Here is a 21,725-nt window from a genome sequence, read left to right as displayed (position 1 = left end):
GAATGTGCATATATCAATTATATTGCAGTATTTGGATAAACGTGCATTGCAAGGGTAGATTTTGTGCAGAATTTTAAAATCACATCTTGAATTTTATTGTGCATGCAATATTTTTATGTTAATAACCAAGTTTCTATAGACATAAAAAAAAAAAAAAAACTTTCCTCTTGGAGTAATTTAGCTTCGAGACTGAGAAATTTGAGGAATAAATGTATTATTGCATTCTTTACTTCAAAGCAAACCACCTCCCAAACATCACTGAGATCGTCGTTTCGAGTATGACTCAGGGGTGAAGGAGGCTTTCATCAAAAACATTTGCATTTAGCATTTATCGCAGAATTTATCGCAGAATTAGTTCTTTAAATGGGACAGGATATTGGTATATAATCATAAAACTTTCATATAATAAAATATCCACATTGGAGTCGAATACATCCGCAACAAAAGTATTAAACCATTTATCAGAAAAAAATGAACTCTGATATCTGAATTATTCCATCAGATGTTTTGTGGAGGGAATCCTGTTCATTGCTCAAAGTATTGCAGTGATGAAGTATTTCTGTTGGCCAGTCTGAAGTTCACATCACACACTCACAAATTGACTCCATTGACTTTTGCATTAATGCTGAAAATAAGATCTGTGACTAACAAAAGCATATAATTCTTAAACAAATAAACACAACTTTTATGTTTTATGAAGCGTAAATACGATCGGCAGAAGTGAAGAGCTTTAAACGAACTACACCGCAGTTGCAGAACGTTAACGTCACCGTCACTAAGCTCTCTCTGTCTTTGCTTAAAAACATTTTCCCTGATAGTTGGAGTTATAATAGTTTGCAAGAGCGCGATAACAGACACAACGAGGCTTTGAAAGCGACGAGTGAGTAGTTGAGTTTACCTCTTTGGCTGATGACGTTTCATCATGACAACATCTGTAGTCTCATTCAGACACTCCTTACAAGACAAGTAAAAGCTTAAAAAAATCACAAGAGGGCATAACTGATGTGTTTTCAGGGTTATGTCCTGTTTTATCTGTGTTTGAGTCGGTTTTTGCTCTGTTTTCTGTTTCTTTTGTTCCTTTTCCCGCTTCTAGTTAGTCTTTTAGGTTTCTCATTGTTTGATTATCGATTGCACCTGATGTTCATTTAGTTGACTGGTTTGTTCAGTGTATTTCAGCTCTTCTGTCAGTTCTCGTCACGCTTACGCTGGTTGTTCTGCTCATATTCTTAGTTCTTGAGTTCATTGTAAATAAACCTGCTGACGATTAGATCCTGCACTCAACTTTATTACACCCAAATACACTACCGGTCAAAAGTTTTAGATCGGTAAGATTTTTAATGTTTTTAAAAGAAGTCTCTTCTGCTCACCAAGGCTGCATTTATTTAATTAAAAATACAAAAAATAATAATAATATTGTGAAATATTATTACAATTTAAAACAGTTATTTTCTATGTAATATACAGTAAAGTGTAATTTATTCCTGTGATCAAAGCTGGATTTTCAGCATCATTACTCCAGTCTTCAGTGTCACATGATCCTTCACAAATCACTCTAATATGATGATTTGATGATCAAGAAACATTTATGATTATTATCAGTGTTGAAAACAGTTTTTTACATTTTTATTTCAGGATTCTTTGATGAATAGAAAGTTGAAAAGAACAGCATTTATCTGAAATCTAAAGCTTTTGTAACATTAAACAGTACCGTTCAAAAGTTTGGGGTCAGTAAGAATTTTAATTTTGGGGGAAAGAAATAAAATAAATCAATAATTTTATTCATCAAGGATGCGTTAAACTGATCAAAAGTTACAGTAAAGACATTTATAATGTTAGAAAATATTCTATTTTAAATAAATGCTGTTCTTTTGAACTTTCTATTCATTAAAGAATTTTGAAAAAAAAAAAAACTTGAAAATAATAATGAATGTTTTTTGATCCTCAAATCATGATATGATAATGATTTCTGAAGGATCATGTGACACTGAAGACTGGAGTAATGATGCTGAAAATTCAGCTTTGATCACAGGAATAAATTACATTTTAAAATATATTAAATAGAAAACAGTCATTTTAAATTGTCATAATATTTAACAATATTACTGTTTGTTTTTTTTTTTTATCAAATAAATGCAGCTTTGGTGAGCAGAAGAGACTTCTTTTAAAAACATTAAAAATCTTACCGATCTAAAACTTTTGACCGGTAGTGAATGTATTTTATAAAAAGTGAAAATATCTCGAGGTTGTGTTCACGACAGATCTTATTTCAAGCATTTAACCAAAAACACAGTCTTCTTGAACCTGCATCAGTCACAATTACAAACTCGTTTGGAGTAACAGGAATTATTTGCTTTAAGAATTCAGAATAATTTCAACACGTACCATTTTGATTGAAAAGTTGAGATTTTTAAACCAACTATCAAAGAAGAGAGATTTGTGTTTATACAGTAAGTCCTTATTATCCCAAATTAAATATGAGTGAGGCGTAAAATTGTGTTCAGAAATGAGAGGCCAAGCTAAGAAGATTTATGGAAAAGGGATTTTAATGATCTCATAATTACATAAGAATCCTAGTTTGGAAAAAATAACATCAGGGATCAGAGATAGAAGAGGGCTTATTAATAAAGTTCTTTATCCGATTTATCAGCAATAGAGATACCACTGAAATCACTATTAGAAATATAAGATATCTGACACACAAGTGAAAACGAATATGCGGATATTGGACACTCTTGTCTAATGCCACGTGACTAGAAGTACAATCTAGTAGTACCATACTAGAATTAGAAGGAACAGAGATTTTATGCTTTATTTATAAAAGAGAAAATCAAGGTAGAGGATAAAAATATTATGTTCCACAAAATCACTATAGTCAAATACAACTAAAACTAATCTATAGTGTCTCATCTATAATGCTCTCCAAACACACTTTAAGTCAGCAGAAATGTTATAATTGTTGTAAGGAGTGTGATGGGTCACCGATGGTCCAAACTGGTAATATCTTTCTGTGGTTTAGGAATGATTTGGGATGATTCCCTGCATCAGTGTAGGAGGTAAATCTTCTTTATCAACACTAAAAGCAAATAAAGGAATACGTTCATCAGCAGATAATGTGTACAGCTCAGTTGTAAATCCTGGGATTTATTGTTGATCAAGCTCTTGATTGTGATTTGTACGTCATCATAAATAACCCAGAGGTAACCCATAATCACCTCCAGAGGTAACTTTCACAACTCACGAAACTCAAGTTTTTATCTGCTCTCAACGATAAAGATTTTTCTAAAAGCTGACACTGAAGTTTGAGATTTTCTTTTGTGTCTTCTACAGTTTTGCCATCAGCACAGAGTTGCTCAATTGTTGAGATGGTGCAATTCTGCTTTTCAAGCTTGAGGAAATATGCAGTTTATATAGCAAAAATGCAAATCTGCAATTTCAGATTTTTTTCCTCCAAGACATTTGGGTTTGAGATCATCTCATGATCAGGGTCTCTTCAAGAACTCTTCTGTTTTTCTTTTTTACTAAGATTGTTCCAACTCTTCTTAAATAAACTGAAAATAAGTAGCTCCCAATTCATCCCCGAATGATTTTTTTTTGTATTATTCTAGGAGGAGATTTTAATGCTTCCTACAAAATGAATTTTAAATTGTGGCTGATTTCCAATAGTTAGCAATTAGTTCTCAAATGTTATCCTTTATATCTGGTAATTCGAGCCCGATCTCACGGGAAAACGTACAAATTCTACGAGGTGGCTTAATCGTATGAATTCATACGACCTGACTTCGATTTTTGCAAAATCGTACATATTTTACGAATTGGCCAATTCGTATGAATTCATACGAATGACCTACCCCTGACCCCGCCCCTAAACCTACCCATCACGTGGGTTTAGACAAATCGTACAAATTCGTACGAGTTAGGTCGTACGAATTAGTACGAATTAGCCAACTTTTTATCATTCGTACGAATTCGTACGAATTGGTCGTGAGATAGCGTTGGTAATTCTGATGGTGAACTGTTAAAGAGGCTTTGCTCTGGTGCATAATCTTCCATTAAAGGACGATTAATAAAGATATTGTTGTGATCTGCCAGCATTGAATGCCGGCTTATAGATCAACATTTGACATGCATCTTGATATTGTGAGTTTTATGTTCTCTTTTTGATTTCGTTGTGTTCACTTCTGTTTGCTCTTTTAGTTCCCTTTCAAGGGAACTCCCGTTGCGTCGAGAATGACGCTATGGGGAACGCTTTGCGTGATGACGTCTTGAAGCACATGTAAAATCAGTCCAATGGTGTGGCGGAACGTCAGAGGCGGGTGACGTCACGTACCAGGAAACTATAAAAGCCGGCCCGAAACAGAAAACGAAAGCTTTCTGAGTCTTCAGTTGCGCTCTGTGTTGAAATCTGTCCTTGTTATTTGGTGTTGTCTGTCTATATATATATATATTTATTCAGATATGGCGAGCAAGCAGCAGTATCGAGTGTGTGTCCATCCCTGCCCGCGTTATTTAACGGGAGGTGACACACACACTCTTTGTGTTGTTTGTTTGGGAGAGGAGCATGCCCAGTCAGCACTCGAGGGTGGTGACTGTGTGCATTGCTGTGCGCTTCCATTGCGTACGCTCCGATCCCGTTTGGCTCGGTTCAATCCCGACCACGTTCCCCAGGGCTCGGGTCCCGCCGCGGCTGAGGCTCGGCGGCGATCTCAGACCTGGGGTTCGCAAATGGATCTGTCAGTGGATGTTGAGACGGGCTCTGCCTTATCTCAGCCTCTTACTGACAGATCCAGTGCCTCTCATCAGGGTGTGGAAGCACGCGCTGCGGTTTCTTCCCCCCCGGTGGAGGCACCAGTACTGCAACTATCCAGCTCTGAGGAGTTGGATGTTGTGAGTATTGAAGCTGAGTCTGAGGATTCGCCACCTCAGTCTCACGCGTTTGAGGAACTGCTCGATGTGATCACTAGAGCGGTTGACAGACTTTCCATTGAGTGGCCAGAGGATAGGCAGGACGTTCGTTCTAAAAGCAAACTTGACGAACGCTTCCTGCCATCTCGTGCGCAGCCCCAGCGCAGGAGTCTTCCGTTTTTCCCCGATCTCCACACCGAGGTGTCGAGATCGTGGGGAAAACCAGTGTCATATAGTGTTTTTACACCACACACGTCCCACTACTCTTCAATTCATAAATATAAAGAGCATGGTTATGGGGAGATGCCGAAGGTGGAAGAGACGCTCGCGAGCTATCTCTCTCCAGCAACGGCATCTTCCCTGAAGACTCCTACACTTCCATCTAAACCAGTAAAAATGACATCCTCCCTGGTTCATAAATCATATGCAGCCGCTGGTCAGGCGGGCGGTCTATGGCAGCCCTGGTGGCCACTGAGAGGCATCTGTGGCTCAATCTGAGCGATATTAAGGATAAAGAAAAGCATGTTCTGTTAGATGCTCCGGTCTCCACTGTTGGTTTGTTTGGCGATGCAGTCAGCAGTGCGGTTGCAAAATCTCAAGAAGCTTCTAAGCAAGCAGCAGCTCTTCAAAGACTTCTTCCCCGCCGTTCTTTTTATGAGGCTGCTGAGCGGGAGCAGCCTCACTCCTCTAAAAAAAAAGCGCTGAACATCGTGCCACTCAAAAACAGAGTGTGTCCTTCCGTGCTCCCCCACAAAAGTCACGGGGACACGGAGGGCGCGCTCAAACCCAGCAGTCTTTAAGGGGTAGGACGGATCTGCGGACCGTCATTACCGCCAAGAAGGCTGCTGGGAAAAAGTCCTGACGTCCGAGGGCTCAGGACAAATGAGGGTAGTCCCCCCCGAAGCAGAGCGGTTAACACCTCTTTTTACGGTGCCCGTCTCTCTTCGGTACCCTCAGGGGACCGTTCTGCCAACCCTGCCGCCTCAGGTGTTACAGGGCGCAGCGGTCTCCGGCGAGCACATATCTCAAGGACCACCCGGAAACGTAGTGGCCTCGGGATGCCCGCCCCCTCCGAGGAGGGTGTTAGAGCAGTCTGTTCAGTCGTTCCCTGCCGGTGCGCCGTTACAGGGCGACGAACCGACTACTCAGCAACAACAAAATCCAGAAACCAGTCTCGAGAGGCTGGTACCTCTAGTAGAATCTTTGACAGCGTGGAAGCTACTGTCAAATGTTTCTCGTTGGGTCCTGCAGACCGTAGAAAAAGGGTATCAGATACAATTCAAGAAACGCCCACCTCGGTTTATGGGGGTCCTGCCCACACTGGTGGGCCCCGAGCAGGTTCTGGTTATGGAACAGGAAGTAAACACTCTGTTAGAGAAAGGGGCCATAGAATATGTACCTCCCTCCAGCAGGGAAACCGGGTTTTACAGCCGGTACTTCATAGTTCCAAAGAAGGACGGGGGATTGCGTCCCATTTTAGATCTTCGAGTTCTGAACGAGTCAGTCATGCAGCTCAAGTTCAAAATGTTAACATTGAGACAGATCGTGCCACAGATCAGGTCCGAGGACTGGTTTGTCACGATAGATCTCAAGGACGCATATTTCCACATTTCCATCCGTCCATGTCACTGGAAGTTCCTGAGGTTTGCTTTCGGGGGCAGAGCATACCAATATCGAGTACTTCCATTCGGCCTAGCTTTATCACCCCGCACTTTCACCAAATACATGGATGCAGCTCTGACGCCGCTGCGCCTCCAGGGTATTCGCATCATGAACTACATCGACGATTGGTTGATTTTAGCTCAGTCGCATCAGTTGGCGGTTCAACATCGAGATGTTGTTCTCGCCCACATGAAAGAGTTGGGGTTACGGCTGAACGCCAAGAAGAGTGTGCTTTCTCCACTCCAGAGGACCACTTTTTTAGGCGTGGTTTGGGACTCAGTGTCGATGCAGGCGCGCCTGTCACCGCCACGTATAGAGTCCATCCTTGCAGCTGTGAAAAGTGTAAAGCTAGGCCAGCTACTCACTGTCAAACAGTTCCAGAGACTGTTGGGTCTCATGGCAGCAGCTTCCAACGTGATACCTTTTGGACTGCTACACATGAGGCCCCTGCAGTGGTGGCTCAGGACCAGGGGGTTTTCCCCGAGGGGCAACCCATTTCGCACAATCAAGGTCACGCGGCGATGCTTACGTGCCCTGGTTATGTGGAAGAAACCTTGGTTCCTGTCCCAGGGCCCAGTGTTGGGAGCTCCTTGTCGTCGCAAACTGCTAACGACGGATGCTTCCCTCACGGGTTGGGGAGCGATCCTGGAGGGTCGCTCATCTCAAGGTCTGTGGGAAGACCATCATCGTTCCTGGCATATCAATCGCCTAGAGATGTTAGCTGTCTTCCGGGCTCTGAGGAGCTTTATCACAGATCTCAGGGGACACCATGTGTTAGTACACACGGACAACACGTCGGTAGTCGCCTATATCAACCACCAAGGGGGTTTGCGCTCGCGCCCGTTATCCAACTTGGCACGCCATATCCTCTTGTGGTCCCAGGGGAAGTTACTGTCACTCAGGGCAGCTTACATCCCCGGGGTCCAGAATATAGGAGCAGACACTCTGTCGAGACAGGGGCCGAGGCCCGGGGAATGGAGGCTCCACCCCGAGGTGGTGGAGCTGATATGGAGGGAGTTTGGCCAAGCTCAAGTGGATCTGTTTGCGTCTCGAGAGACGTCTCACTGTCCACTTTGGTTCTCCCTCACGCATCCAGCTCCTCTGGGACTGGATGCTATGGTGCAGACGTGGCCGAGGCTACGTCTGTACGCTTTTCCCCCAGTTGCTCTGCTCCCGGGATTTCTGGAGAGAGTTCGCAGGGACCGGGTTTGCCTGCTTCTTATAGCCCCGCGCTGGCCAGGCAGAGTATGGTTTCCCGATCTTGTGTCGCTCCTCGACGGGCCTCCTCTGGAGCTACCCGTCAGGAGGGACCTTTTGTCCCAGGCGGAGGGCTCGATATTTCACCCTCGGCCAGAACTGTGGAACCTGTGGGCTTGGCCTCTGAGGGGGCCCAGCTCATAGAGTCAGGTCTCTCAACTGAGGTTGTTGAGACCATTCTACAGTCCAGAGCTCCCTCCACGAGGAAACTTTATGCCCTGAAGTGGAGAGTCTTCACTTCTTGGTGTAGTGACCGTCGGTTGGACCCAGTTAACTGCCCAATTGGTACAGTGCTGGAGTTCCTGCAAGACCGGTTCACGGCAGGTCTGACCCCGTCCACTTTAAAGGTTTATGTGGCGGCCATAGGTGCTTACCACATTCCTTTGGGTGGAATGTCTGTGGGGAAAGACCCTTTGGTATCTCGTTTCCTTCGTGGCACTTGGAGGCTGAGGCCTGCAGTTCGCTCTAGGGTTCCGCCATGGGACCTGTCCATTGCATTACAAGGCTTGTCCCTGGCCCCCTTTGAGCCCATTGAGGAGGTTCCTGAGAAGTTTTTAACTCTGAAAGCTCTGTTTCTTCTTGCTATTTCTTCTCTCAAGAGAATAGGGGATCTTCAAGCATTGTCGGTTGCTCCGTCATGCTTAGAGTTTGCTCCGGGTATGGTTAAAGCGTTTCTTCATCCAAGACCGGGTTATATCCCCAAGGTCCCCACTAATGTGGTCAGACCTATTGTCCTGCAGGCCTTCTGTCCTCCTCCCTTTCAAAATGCTGACCAGGAGGCTAATAATTTGCTTTGCCCTGTGCGGGCGTTAGACGCGTATGTCCACAGAGCTGCCCTGTGGCGTAAAAGTGATCAATTATTTGTGTGCTTTGGGTCCCCTAACAAAGGAGGTCCAGTGTCTAAGCAAAGGATGAGCAAGTGGGTGGTTGAGGCTATCTCACTTGCTTATGAGGCGGCTGGGCAGCCTTCTCCTTTGGCTGTCCGGTCGCACTCGACGAGGAGTATGGCGGCCTCTAAGGCCCTTATTTCAGGAGTTTCTTTACAGGACGTCTGTGATGCGGCAGGCTGGTCCTCACCGCACACTTTCGTCAGGTTCTACTCTCTGGATCTAGACTCTGCTCCAGGGTCTCATGTTTTGTCTTCCTAGTGCTGCTCTCCAGATTACACACAGGACAGACATTCGTAGCTATGGAGGCGTTTGTATAGACGTTCCCCATAGCGTCATTCTCGACGCAACGGGAGTTCCCTTGAAAGGGAACGCCTCGGTTACGACTGTAACCTCGGTTCCCTGAAGAGGGAATGAGCGTTGCGTCGCCTTGCCATATCTCCTTCATGCCTGTCAGCTCGACTTCAGACTTTTACGAAGCTTTCGTTTTCTGTTTCGGGCCGGCTTTTATAGTTTCCTGGTACGTGACGTCACCCGCCTCTGACGTTCCGCCACACCATTGGACTGATTTTACATGTGCTTCAAGACGTCATCACGCAAAGCGTTCCCCATAGCGTCATTCTCGACGCAACGCTCGTTCCCTCTTCAGGGAACCGAGGTTACAGTCGTAACCGAGGCGTTTTCCCATGTGTTTGATTGGTTCAGTTCTCCTCCATTCGCTCCCTGTTTCTATAATTGATTATGTTCCTCAGTTCAGGTGTGTGTAGTTAGTTTATCTCTGTATTTAAGCCCTGTTTCAGTTAGTTTCTGGTCCTGCATTGTTTAACCCTTGTGCGCCAATTAAAATAAGTTACACATATGTCCATTGTGGATAAAAATGTCTGTACAACACAACAGAAATGTGAAGCATGGGAGAACAGACTTGAGTTTGGTCTCATTTTAAAGAAGACCCGTGTCAGATTATTGCTGAAGTAAAACAAGTTTAATCCTTAATTCTAGTAAAGAAGTTTTCATTAAAACTTTCATTAAAGTACTCATTTTCATGAAATAGTAGAACACAAGTGCAGTATCTGTTGTCTTTTCCATATTGTTACAGCTAAAATGATAAAATAATTTGAGTTAAAGGCTGGATTAAAATTTCAATAATTTCACATCACACACACGTTCACGGCTCTCTGATGTTGGTTAACTGTCACATTGACATTGATGTAAACAAATAACATATTTAATCTTTTTTAGTGTCCACATATTTCTTTCTTCTTCAAATAATTTATTTTAATTTTACATTTTTTGCTTCAATTATTAGCTTTTCATTAACTCATGAAAGCCCTACAGTTTCTTCATTACTCCATTTAGTGAAACCCTGGCATCATATAATGTTTGATGCCTTTCATGCTGTTTATAACAAAAAACAAAACAAACAAAAAAAACAACAACTTTATTTCGTTGCAACATGGTACAAAATAATCTTTTTCAAATCTATGTGATAAATGAGTTAGGTCAAAAGTAATCAAAAAGTATTCAGAATACACGTTTAATTTAATAGAATAGGTTACGAACTGCAATGTAATTAGTAATCAGTAACAGACTACAGTTTGTAAGTAATCTACTTAAAAGTCACTGGTTTCTTAGACTGAACCACATAAGTGGACGTCTTTTCCAAATGAAGTGTAAAACTCTGTTAACAACATTCACACAGAAAACACACAAGATATTCAAACACTCAAAAGAAATCAAATGAGTGTCTGTCTGTTATTCTTGCATTATTTGTGTCTTTGTGCATGTTAGATGGTAGTTGTATTTAGTAAACTGCTTATTACTCAGAGACTTGTTCTCTTCTTGTGTATTGCAGTATAAACAGTGAGTGAGGTCAGAAACACAAGAGCAGACGCTCGGGAACCCTCGCAGACGAAGACTAACTCATGTTTACACCGTCAAATCTGCAGGATCCTTTCAGCCCAGAGTATCAAAGTCAAAGAGACAACTTTGCAACACGACACAACACAACACAACACAACACAACACAACACAACACAACACAACACAACACAACACAACAATACATGACACAACACGACACAACACAACACAACAATACATGACACAACACAACACAACAATACTTGACATAACACGACACAACACAACACAACACAACAATACATGACACAACACGACACAACACGACACAACACAACAATGCATGACACAACACGACACAACACGACACACACAACACAACACACATAACACAACACTACACTACACAACACAACACACAACACAACACAACACAACACAACACAACACAACACAACACAACACAACACCTACAGGATCATCTGCAGTCAGCGCTGAAATCATAAACAGGTGCTTATGAGCCGATCATTTATACCCAGAGTAAATCATATAAAGTTTGTAACATTCATGCATTGACAGACAATCCATTCAACTGAATTATAGATTTGACTCAATCTTAAAGAATTTGGTAGAAAATAACAATGTATGTTACAGTTTTTTACAATCGCTATGACAGTTTTTTCAATACTTTTAACAATTTTCCTAAACTCTTAATGCACCAACACAACTACAACACACAATTGGCAAAACGGTAAATTTCATGCTCAAAATCACACATTGTAAACTAAACTCCAACACTAATTTTCAAAATACAATAATGCACTAACACAATACACTATGTCTACCAAAACGTTAACACATGTTCTCTTCCAACAGGAAGATTTAGTCAATCATAGCACAATGTCATAAAAACACTAACATCAGATGGAATTACAGAAACTGCATTAGTTTATATGTGTCAGGTATGCCCTCATACAATAGACAGTAGATTGTCTTTTGCACTGCAGTTTTTTTTTTTTTGAAGTCTCTCTACATTTTTGTTTTGTTTGTAATGTAAATGCATGCATTTTGTTGTTGTTTTTTTGCAGCAGAAATTCAATACAACAAAATACAGTAAATGACCCTTCTTAGAGTACCTTTATAGAATGTATGGTTTATGAAAAAAGAAGACAGAGACAGAATTGCTGCAGTAACGGCTTTATTTGCAACAGGACATTTCTGCAAGATAACAAACATATGCAATATAGCTGCCATTTACAGTATTACTGTATGTGAAAATACAAAATATACAAACAGAAAAAGCCATCTTCTAATCTGCCCGGTCTTCTGCATTTGTCCACGTTCTCATCCACATCACACCTGATATCTTCCCTGGCAAGGCATCTTGGGAAGAATCTTTTGGCATGCCTTATCCTGGTAGTGTTCAGCTGTGATGTCTTGGTATGCAGCATCTTTTGCATACAGGAGGGACATTTGGTCCTATGGTCAAAAACCTTTCATCTCCAGGCTGAGAAAACTCCTCAATGGGGTTGAGGAAAGGGAAGTAAGGGGCAAGGAAAATAGACATCATCCTCTGATGGGCGTCAAACCAGGCTGTGACTAGACGGGAATGGTGGAATGCCACATTGTCCCATATTTGCATAACTTCAATCAGCTGTTCCTCAGTAGCAATGGAATAAAATACAGGGGATATATTTGTGTTTCAATTCACAATATAAGCAGCTGTTTACCTTGACTGTAGCCTGTAAGGTTAGGGTTAGAACATGGTGTTATCTGTTCTGACATACAGTGTTAAAGCATTGGTAAATTTGGCAGTAAAAATCCATTGTTTTGGTCTTGTTTGAGCTTGTGTGTAAAAGAAGTTCAAGCATTTTAAATTTATGTTAATTGTATGCATTTTGTGTTAAAGCAACAAGAAATGTGTTAATAGTATAGCTTACACAGACGGATGTAGTGCTAACTGTGTTAAGAGTTTTGGAAAATTGTTAAAAGTATTGAAAAATCTGTCATAGCAATTGTAAAAAACTGTATTATCTTGCATGCAGATATTCTTTGCCCATTTTTGTTTGTGTATATGATATTTTCCATACATAATTAATCACTAAATTTTCCTCCAAACTCTTGTTCTTATACAATAAACATATATTTACTAGATCTGAATCTTTAATCTTTTCATAGAATAAATGTTTTATGGATTCTGCAAAAGATACCTGTCTGTAAAAATCTTGTCTCACTGGGTGGTAAATTAAACTTTATTTGTGACTTTATTGTTGAGACAGCACTGGGTAAACTCCAGACCTCTTTCCGATGATTATACAGGGTATTCCAATATGATTTGCATTTAGGTAAGGATATTTCTGCATAATATTTTTTTATTTGAAATGATAGATTTATAAAAAAAATCATAAAAATTATCTAAAATTTTCACACTGCCTAATTTGAATAACTCTGTGTGAATGTTGTGTGTTTTCCTCATGAAGTTCCAGCACGGTTACTTTCGCAACACTGCCATCGTCTGGACACCACTGATCATAACAGCATGTGACGCTGTACGTGCTCGTGCACGGCGTGCAGGGATCAAAGTGCACTCAAAAACATTAAAGGGATAGTTCACCCAAAAATGAAAATTCTGTCATCATTTACTGTCCCTCAAGTTGTTCCAAACCTGTATGACTTTCTTTCTTCTGCTGAACACAAAAGAAGATATTTTAGAAGGTTGGTAATTAAACAGTTGCTGGTCCCCATTGACATCCATAGTATTTTTTTTTTCCTACTATGGAAGTCAATGGGGTCCATCAGTCGTTTGGTTACCGACTTTCTTCAAAATATATTCTTTTGTGTTCAGCAGAAGAAAGAAAGTCATACAGGTTTGGAACAACTTGAGGGAGAGTAAATGATGACAGAATTTTCATTTTTGGGTGAACTATCCCTTTAAGTCTTTTCTTTTTAAGATTTACGCATTTCAATTAATAGTAAAATTCCACGAAATTACATTGAATAATCCGTATACATTTTAATTGAATAAGTGAACAATCGTTAATCAATTACTAAATTAAAATGTGTAAGGATTAGCCCATTCTATTGAATTTGAAAAGGCTTAAACTATTTTTGAGTGTCACATATATAACAGCAAAAAATAAATAATAATAATAATAATAATAATAATAATAATAATAATAATAATAATACAAACCCTTATTATCTGACCCTTTGGCTATAATAAAGTTTGTTCTTATAGCTTATGTAGGTTATCTAACATCCAATATTAACATTAAGTACACACATACTGTACATGCCGATTGTGTAAGAAAAATATTTACTTTTCATAATGAGTAAAGATGTTTTGTATCTCTGTTATGAATGTTATGTTATGATCTATGTATCTGACATTTACACCAGGGAAAAGACATGACATTTTTGTTTCATGAACTTTGTTTTTCATACTGTTTGCATTATGCTGAAAATCTGGTTCAATCCCTGGTTCCACCTGACCAAGTGTCGAGGTGTCCATGAGCAAGACACCTAACCCCAGCTGCTCCCGACGAGCTGGATGGCGCCTTGCATGGCTGACACCGCCGTCGGTGTATTAATGAGTGAGTGAATGGGTGAATGTGAGGCTATATGTAAAGCGCTTTGGTGGCCATTGGTCTGTGAAAGCGCTATATAAATGCAGTCCATTTACCATTTTGCTGTCTGTTAGTGTTAGCGTCACGTGACCTCAGCTAATCCGCCTCGCTGCCCATTTTGTTTATCCGGGAGTGACGCGCTGCCAAGATGGCGATGGCTATTATAGATCTAGAAGAAAATAGCGTCGTAGTCCAGCTTAAGTAAGTTCAGTGATGGTTCATTTCTATTGTAAAATGGTTATTAATTTAGTTCATTTATATATATAGCCGCTGTGGAGAAACTCAGTCACTCAGTTCTCCACTGGCCAGCGAACAAACAGTGTATGATAATGATTCAGGGAGCATTACAGGTCAGAAGTCAGATTGGATTGGATCGGAACATTCAGAATATTATCCAGTTCCATCTGGTTGAAGATCAGAGTCATCACGCCAGCATGGAGACGGGTTTGTTGAGGATCAGTGCCGATGGCTGTCGTGTCAATGAGGCCTTCACAGGGGAGAGTCTAGTTGACACAACCTCTGATGACACTTCAGGAATGCGTTGTGGTGGTGTCGAGGCAAGGCAAGGCAAGGCAAGGCAAGTTTATTTATATAGCACATTTCATACACAATGGCAATTCAAAGTGCTTTACATAGAAGAAATTAAAATAATAAAAAGAAATTAAAATAATTAAAACAGTTTAGAAAAATAAGAAAATAAAATACAGTACAGTACAAACAGTCGGACGAACATTGGCACAGTGCTCATTCATTAAATGCATAGCTAAACAGAAGTGTTTTGAGTCTGGATTTGAAAGTGACTACTGTAGGAGCACGTCTGATCTCCTCTGGAAGCTGGTTCCAGCTGCGGCTGGCATAATAGCTAAAAGCGGACTCGCCATGCTTTGAGTGAACCCTTGGTATTTCTAGCTGATATGATCCTAATGATCTGAGTGATCTGTTGGGTTTATATTCAGTGAGCATATCTGCAATGTATTGAGGTCCTAGGCCATTGAATGATTTATATACCAGTAATAATACTTTAAAATCAATCCTAAATTTAACTGGGAGCCAGTGTAAAGACCTGAGGACTGGTGTGATATGTTCATATTTTCTGGCTCTGCTCAGAATCCTGGCGGCAGCGTTCTGTATGAGCTGCAACTGTCTTATGGTCTTTTTGGGAAGGCCAGTGAGGAGTCCATTACAATAATCCACCCTGCTGGTGATGAAAGCATGCACAAGTTTCTCTAAGTCTTGTCTGGAAACAAAGCATCTAATTCTTGCAATATTTTTCAGATGGTAGTATGCTGATTTAGTTATTGCTTTGACATAACTACTGAAACTAAGGTCTGACTCTAGTGTCACACCGAGATTCCTGACTTGATTTTTAGTTGTTTGACCCCTAGAGTGAAGGTATGCGTTCACCTTGAGAACTTCATCTTTGCTTCCAAACGCAATGACTTCAGTTTTGTCTGTTTAACTGAAGAAAGTTTTGACACATCCAACTGTTGACTTCATCAATGCATTGGCACAGGGAGTCAATGGGGCTGTAATCGTTAGGCGATAGGGCTAAGTAGAGCTGTGTGTCGTCTGCATAGCTGTGGTAAGCAATTTGGTTCTTTCTCATTATTTGGCTCATTGGGAGCATATACAGGTTGAACAGGAGTGGCGCAAGAATTGAGCCTTGAGGGACTCCGCATGTCATGGATGTCCACTCAGACTTATGATCTCCTATACTCACATAATAACCTCTCCCATCTAAGTATGACCTGAACCATTTTAGGACTATCCCAGAAAGCCCCACCCAGTTCTCCAGCCTGTCAAGAAGTATGTTATGATCGACAGTGTCAAATGCAGCACTGAGGTCGAGTAGTACAAGCACTGATAATTTGCCTGAATCAGTATTTAAGCGAATATCGTTTATTATCTTTATGAGCGCTGTCTCTGTGCTGTGGTGCGGTCAGAAACCAGATTGAAAATTGTCAAAGTATCCATTCGAGCATAAGAATTTGTTCAGCTGATTGAAGACAACTTTTTCAATGATCTTGCCTATGAAAGTAAGATTTGAGATCGGCCTATAGTTGCTTAATATGTTCTTATCCAGATTGTTCTTTTTCAGGAGGGGCTTGACAACTGCAGTTTTCAGGGAGTTTGGAAAACTCCCAGAGAGAAGTGAGGCATTTACCACTTCTAGAAGATCTGCTTTTAAACTGTTTAACACACTTTTGAAAAAAGATGTGGGAAGTGTGTCAAGAGCGCAGGTTGATGTTTTAAGGTGCTGTACGGTTTCTTCCAAAATTTTGCCATCAATTTCTTTGAAGTCATACATACCCTTACGAAAAAAAAGTATACTTCAAGTTCATTTTATGAAGTATACTTGAGTAATGTTCAAGTATATTTTTAAGTATACTTTATGTAGTAAGTATACTAATGTCAATATGTACTAGTAGTAAACTTGTAAGTGTACTATTTTAATACCGCTTGGGACTAAATTGGCCCACTTGAAGTATATAAAAGTATATATTTAAGTGTACTATAAGTGTAACAGTAGTAAACTTTAAGTGCACAACTAGTTCATAATTATGTTTCTCATTTGTACTGCAAGTGAACTTATGAGTATACTAGTAGTTTACTATTTTAATACTTGTAGAAACTTTGAAGTATACTCTCAGTAAACTACTAGTTTAGTAGTTTTATACTACAAGTTTTCTTTAAGTGAACTTAACATCATGCTTATAGTTTACCATTTATATATTATTTTTACTCTTTTAGTGTACTCTCAGTAAACTACTAGTTTAGTAGTTTTACACTACAAGTTTACTGAGAGTACACTAAAAGAGTAAAAGAGTCTTTTGTCAAAGACTATGCCTTGATCAGATCCAGAACGATGATCAAAACACAGGTGGAGTAGATCGAGTCCAACACCCCCAAAGCTTCACAGTCGTTTTCTCTTCATGGGTTAGGCCTACGCTTCATTTCATTTGGAAACATTAAGCAGTTTTGATTTACAAGCTGTTTAATGTTTGATATCACATTATTTTACATTTGAGTGAGCAATCTTCTATCACATGCTTCAGCTTCTTCTTCTCCTGTGTTTTGATCCAGAGATTCTGTACTAGAAGATGTGTCATAGCGCCCCCTACCATATACCAGTGAAAACATGGATAGCTGGAAAATTCAGTCAATGGTGGGGAAAAGTTTAAAGTAAATATGTACACTACCAGTGGACTAGCCTACACAAAAATCCAGATACGCAGAATTAGAAACATATCTGTTTTATATCAACATTTTAATCAATATTTTCAAACAAAGTATCATAAGACTGTATATGAAAAACGATGTAAAAAAAAGTATATTTAATAGGCTACTCGATCAAAAGAGTTAACACAACTACAAGCCAAGTATACTTTGAATAATTAAAATTTAAAGTATATCTTCTCGATCAAAAGATTGAGTACAAGTATAGGCCAAATATACTTGGACTTTTCTCTCAGTATAAGTCAAATACACTTAAGTGTAATTAAGTATATTTTTGAGAAGTATATAAAAATGTAGACTGAAAGTATGCTTTCTTCTTTTTAGTTGAAAAGAAGTATACTAATATAACACTTGAATAAACTTATTTTCCATGCTTATTTTATTTACTCTATAAACTATTCCACCCGACAGTTTGTTACTATATAAAGCTGAACATGTTAGTTTATAAGACGGTATGTAATATTATGTTTTTAAAAAAGTATTTAATAAGCTACTCAATCAAAATAGTAAACACAAGTACAAGCCAAGAATACTTAGAATACTTAATTATACTTTTAAGTATATCTCGATCAACAAGTATAGGCCAAATATACTTAGACTTTTCTGTCAGTATAAGTCAAGTATACTTAAGTGCAATTTGAAGTATATTTCTGAGAAGTACATAAAGTATATTTCCGAGAAGTATATAAAAAGTAGACTGAAAGTATACTTTCTTATTTTTAGTTTAAAAGAAGTATACTAATAGAACACTTGAATAAACTTCTTTTTCGTAAGGGTAGTAACTACTTTCTCTCCTGTCTAACCCCAGGGCAACTCAAGGATGTGCTGATCACATTTCTGATATTATTGATTTTCTCAGAGAAGAAAGAAGCAAACTCACTGCACTTGTTGTCTGAGAGCATTTCACTGGGAATCTGGCTTGGGGGGTTTGTCAGTCTCTCTGCTGTAGCAAAAAGAGTGCGTGTGTTGTTTAAATTACTGTTTATAATATTTGAGAAGAAAGTCTGTCTAGCTTTGCCTAGTTCCATATTGAAAGCATGGATGCTGTCTTTGTAGATGTTATAATGGACTACAAGTTTTGTCTTCCGCCACATGCGCTCTACTTTTCTGCATTGTCTTTTCATATTTTGCACTGCTGTTGAGTTTCTCCAAGGTGCTTTTTGTCTGCCACTCTTCTTCCTGACTTTCACAGGAGCAATATCATCAATTAGACTTTTAACTTTTGAGTTAAAAGAATCAAGGAGAAAATCAACAGAGTCTGCAGATATGCTTGGTGTTAAGGATATAGCCTTCATAAATAGTACACTAGTGTTCTCATTTAAGCATCTCTTCTTGACAGACACAGATCTAGCTTCAGTGGCAGGAGAGATCAATATATCAAAGAAAATACAGAAATGATCAGACAGTGCTACATCCTTAATAACAATTGATGAAATGTTTAGACCCTTACTGATAAGTAAATCTAGAGTGTGTCCACGATTGTGTGTGGGTCCATTTATATGCTGAGTCAGATCAAAAGTTTTTAAAACACTTTTGATTTCTTTTGCCATATTGTTCTCTGCACTATCTATGTGGATGTTAAAATCTCTAGCAATGGCAAAACAGTCAAACTCTGAGGTAATTGTTGATAACAGTTCTGTAAAGTCCTCAGCAAAGGCTAGAGAGTATTTTGGAGGCCTGTAAATAATGATAAGTAAAATGCGTGGAGCACCTTTTAACACAATACCCAGATATTTGAAAGACAAGTAATTCCCAAATGATATTTGCTTACATTGATAGATATCTTTAAAAAGAGCAGCTAGACCCCCACCTCTCTTAACAGCTCTGCAGACACTCATAAAAGTAAAGTTAGGAGGGGCTGCTTCATTGAGGATTGTTGCACTGCAGCTGTCTTCTAGCCAGGTTTCATTTAGAAGCATAAAATCCAGACTGTTTGTGGTTATTAAAGGGGACATATCATGCTAAATCCACTTTTTTAGCCCTTAAATGCATTTTGTTGTATAATTGGAGTGTTTAGAAGTACAGAAAAAATTATTCTCTTCAGGTGCTTCGTTGATATCTTTATATTCTGTTTTGGTCATATTTTTCAACCTGTTCCGATTTTTCTGTTATCTATGACGTTTTTTGAACTACTACGTCACAGTATTTGCAGCGGAACTGCCAAATAAGGACATTGACTTCCGGCCCAACACTTCGAGCAATCCGCCATTTTTATTTCTCGCTGCAGTTTTGTAGTCCAAGCTAAAGGATGCAAAGTTACGAGAGGGTAAGTTAAAATGTTCGGTTGTTGGATGTAGTAACCCACACGCTTCATTACACCGTCTAATGTAGATGAACTGCCGCGCCTGTGACAGGGCCATAGACTGTAAAAAATAGGACAGGGTGCATGTTTAACTGAAAGAACGAGCAGAGAGAGAGACCCCGGTTGCGCGCGGGCACACTCTCTCTCTTCGGAGCCAGGCGAAAGTGTAAACAAGACTTCACCGTCTCCAAACTAGACGCTCTCTTGCTCTCTCTCCCTCGCACATATTAATCAAAATAAATCGACACGGTGGTAAAAGGTCGGAAGACCAAAGTTTCATGTGTAAATACAGTAACACACCATTGCGATACATCCATATGAAGACGTTGTTCTGCAGGTTCGTCGTCTTCATTTTCATCTCGCTCCGGCTCCGACTCTGGCTCGAACATGTAAGGCTGGCTGGACAAGTCTTCCGTTGTTGACATTTTGTTAATAACGTGTGAATAAAACGTTTCTGTGCCGCTAGATAATCTCATCTCTGCTATCAAACTACAAAAATGGCCGAACGGGGTGGAGTTGAACCGAGTGTCACCGCTACAACCTGGAGAGGGGGCGGGGTATGAAGTGTCTCAATTGTATTTAAAGAGACCGCACCAAAATGAGTTGCTCTCAGACGCACATCAGAAAAGGGGTAGAAAAGGGGCCTGTGGAGCTATAATAATGAGGAATTCAGACCCAAGCATTGCAGTTCCGCTTTATATAGACTACAAATGGATGATTTATATGTAAAAAGGAACGATTTAAAAGCATGATATGTCTCCTTTAAGTCGTTGACTAGGAGTGATTTATTTTTAAGTGAGCGGATGTTAAAGAGTGCTAACTTAACAGACTTACTTTTCCCCACAGCAATATTAGTTTGACGTGTAATAGGCACCAGATTAGTTAGGTTTGCTGTACGGCTATTGAAGGCCTTAGACTTTCTATCTTGTAATAGAACAGCAATAGCGAAAGATACAGGCACACTGGGTTCCCACTTGTTCTGTAAACATTTGAGAAAGTCACTGTTATCAAAACGGGGACCCGACACATATCACTGAGAGCTGGTATCAGTTGTTTTTGGTTCACCTCGAGCAGATGGAGGAGGGTGTGGGCCCTGGCGTTGTGGCAGAGGCCGAAGAGCTCTCACAGGAGGAGGGGGAGGGCGAGCTGGGCCCGCAGGCTTTGGTGGTAATGGTGCCTGTCTTTTTTTGGTTGGTATCTGGGGGCTTGCAGCAAAAGAGTGGGATAGTCTGGTTCCAGCATACACCAGTTCTTCCATTTTCTGTGAGAAGCACAGAAGTGGCGATGCTGGAGAGAGGGAAAAAGTGTCTGGTGAGAGGGGCTGTTGCTCTGTTGTTATCGGAGGCTGTGATATGCTGTCCTGGCTTCCCTGGCTGTTTTCCAGGAAGTCATCCTTGGGTGCTGAATCTTCAAGCAGTTCTGATATGTCTGTCTGTGGTGAGCTCTGTGGGCAGGGCTCAGCTGAGATTGTGTCCGTGAGCAGAGGTTGTTTTGGCGGAGTGGTGTTATCATGTCCATTTTGCTGCTGAAGTGAAGTCCCGTGGTCATTCATACTGTGTCCAGGTGTGTGTGTGCTGTTCAGATTGAGTGGATTGGCACAAACTGCAGAAGGATGATTGAGGGAGAAGTAGATATTGTCCTTTAACACTCTTGAACCAAGTTTGTTTGGGTGATGGCCATCCCGATGAAACAGTTGTCTCTGACTCCAGAAAAGATTGAAATTATCAATGAAGTTCACTCCTTTTATATTGCAGGTTTTTTGCAGCCATGTATTAAGCCCAAGTAACCGTGAAAACCTGTTTGTTCCTCTTGCTGGGAGAGGTCCACTGATGAATGTTTGAACTTTCAGTCTTTTAAGTGTTTCAAAAAGTTCATGGAAATCCTTCTTAAGGAGTTCTGACTGCTCTTTATGAATATCATTCTTCCCCACATGAATGATGAGTCGATTTGCAGTCTTATGTTTCATCAGAATGTTCTGAAGTTCCCTGTTTA

At 40.2% G+C, this 21,725-nt stretch overlaps 1 long non-coding RNA gene across 1 annotated transcript in view; it reads left to right on the top strand.

Moving 5' to 3' along the window:
- The first annotated feature begins 14,318 nt into the window (after positions 1–14,318).
- LOC311098213 overlaps positions 14,319–21,725 on the top strand; it is a 28,597-nt gene continuing 21,190 nt past the window's right edge. Inside the window, exon 1 of the long non-coding RNA XR_014609404.1 lies at positions 14,319–14,771. This is a non-coding gene — a long non-coding RNA (uncharacterized lncRNA). The remainder of the gene's footprint in view (positions 14,772–21,725) is intronic.

The sequence above is a fragment of the Abramis brama genome, assembly GCF_963993115.1.
Source record: "Abramis brama genome assembly, chromosome: 15".
NCBI classification, from domain to species: domain Eukaryota; kingdom Metazoa; phylum Chordata; class Actinopteri; order Cypriniformes; family Leuciscidae; genus Abramis; species Abramis brama.
The sequence above is the reverse complement of the archived record's forward strand: the minus strand, read 5'-3'. Positions and strand labels throughout refer to the sequence as shown.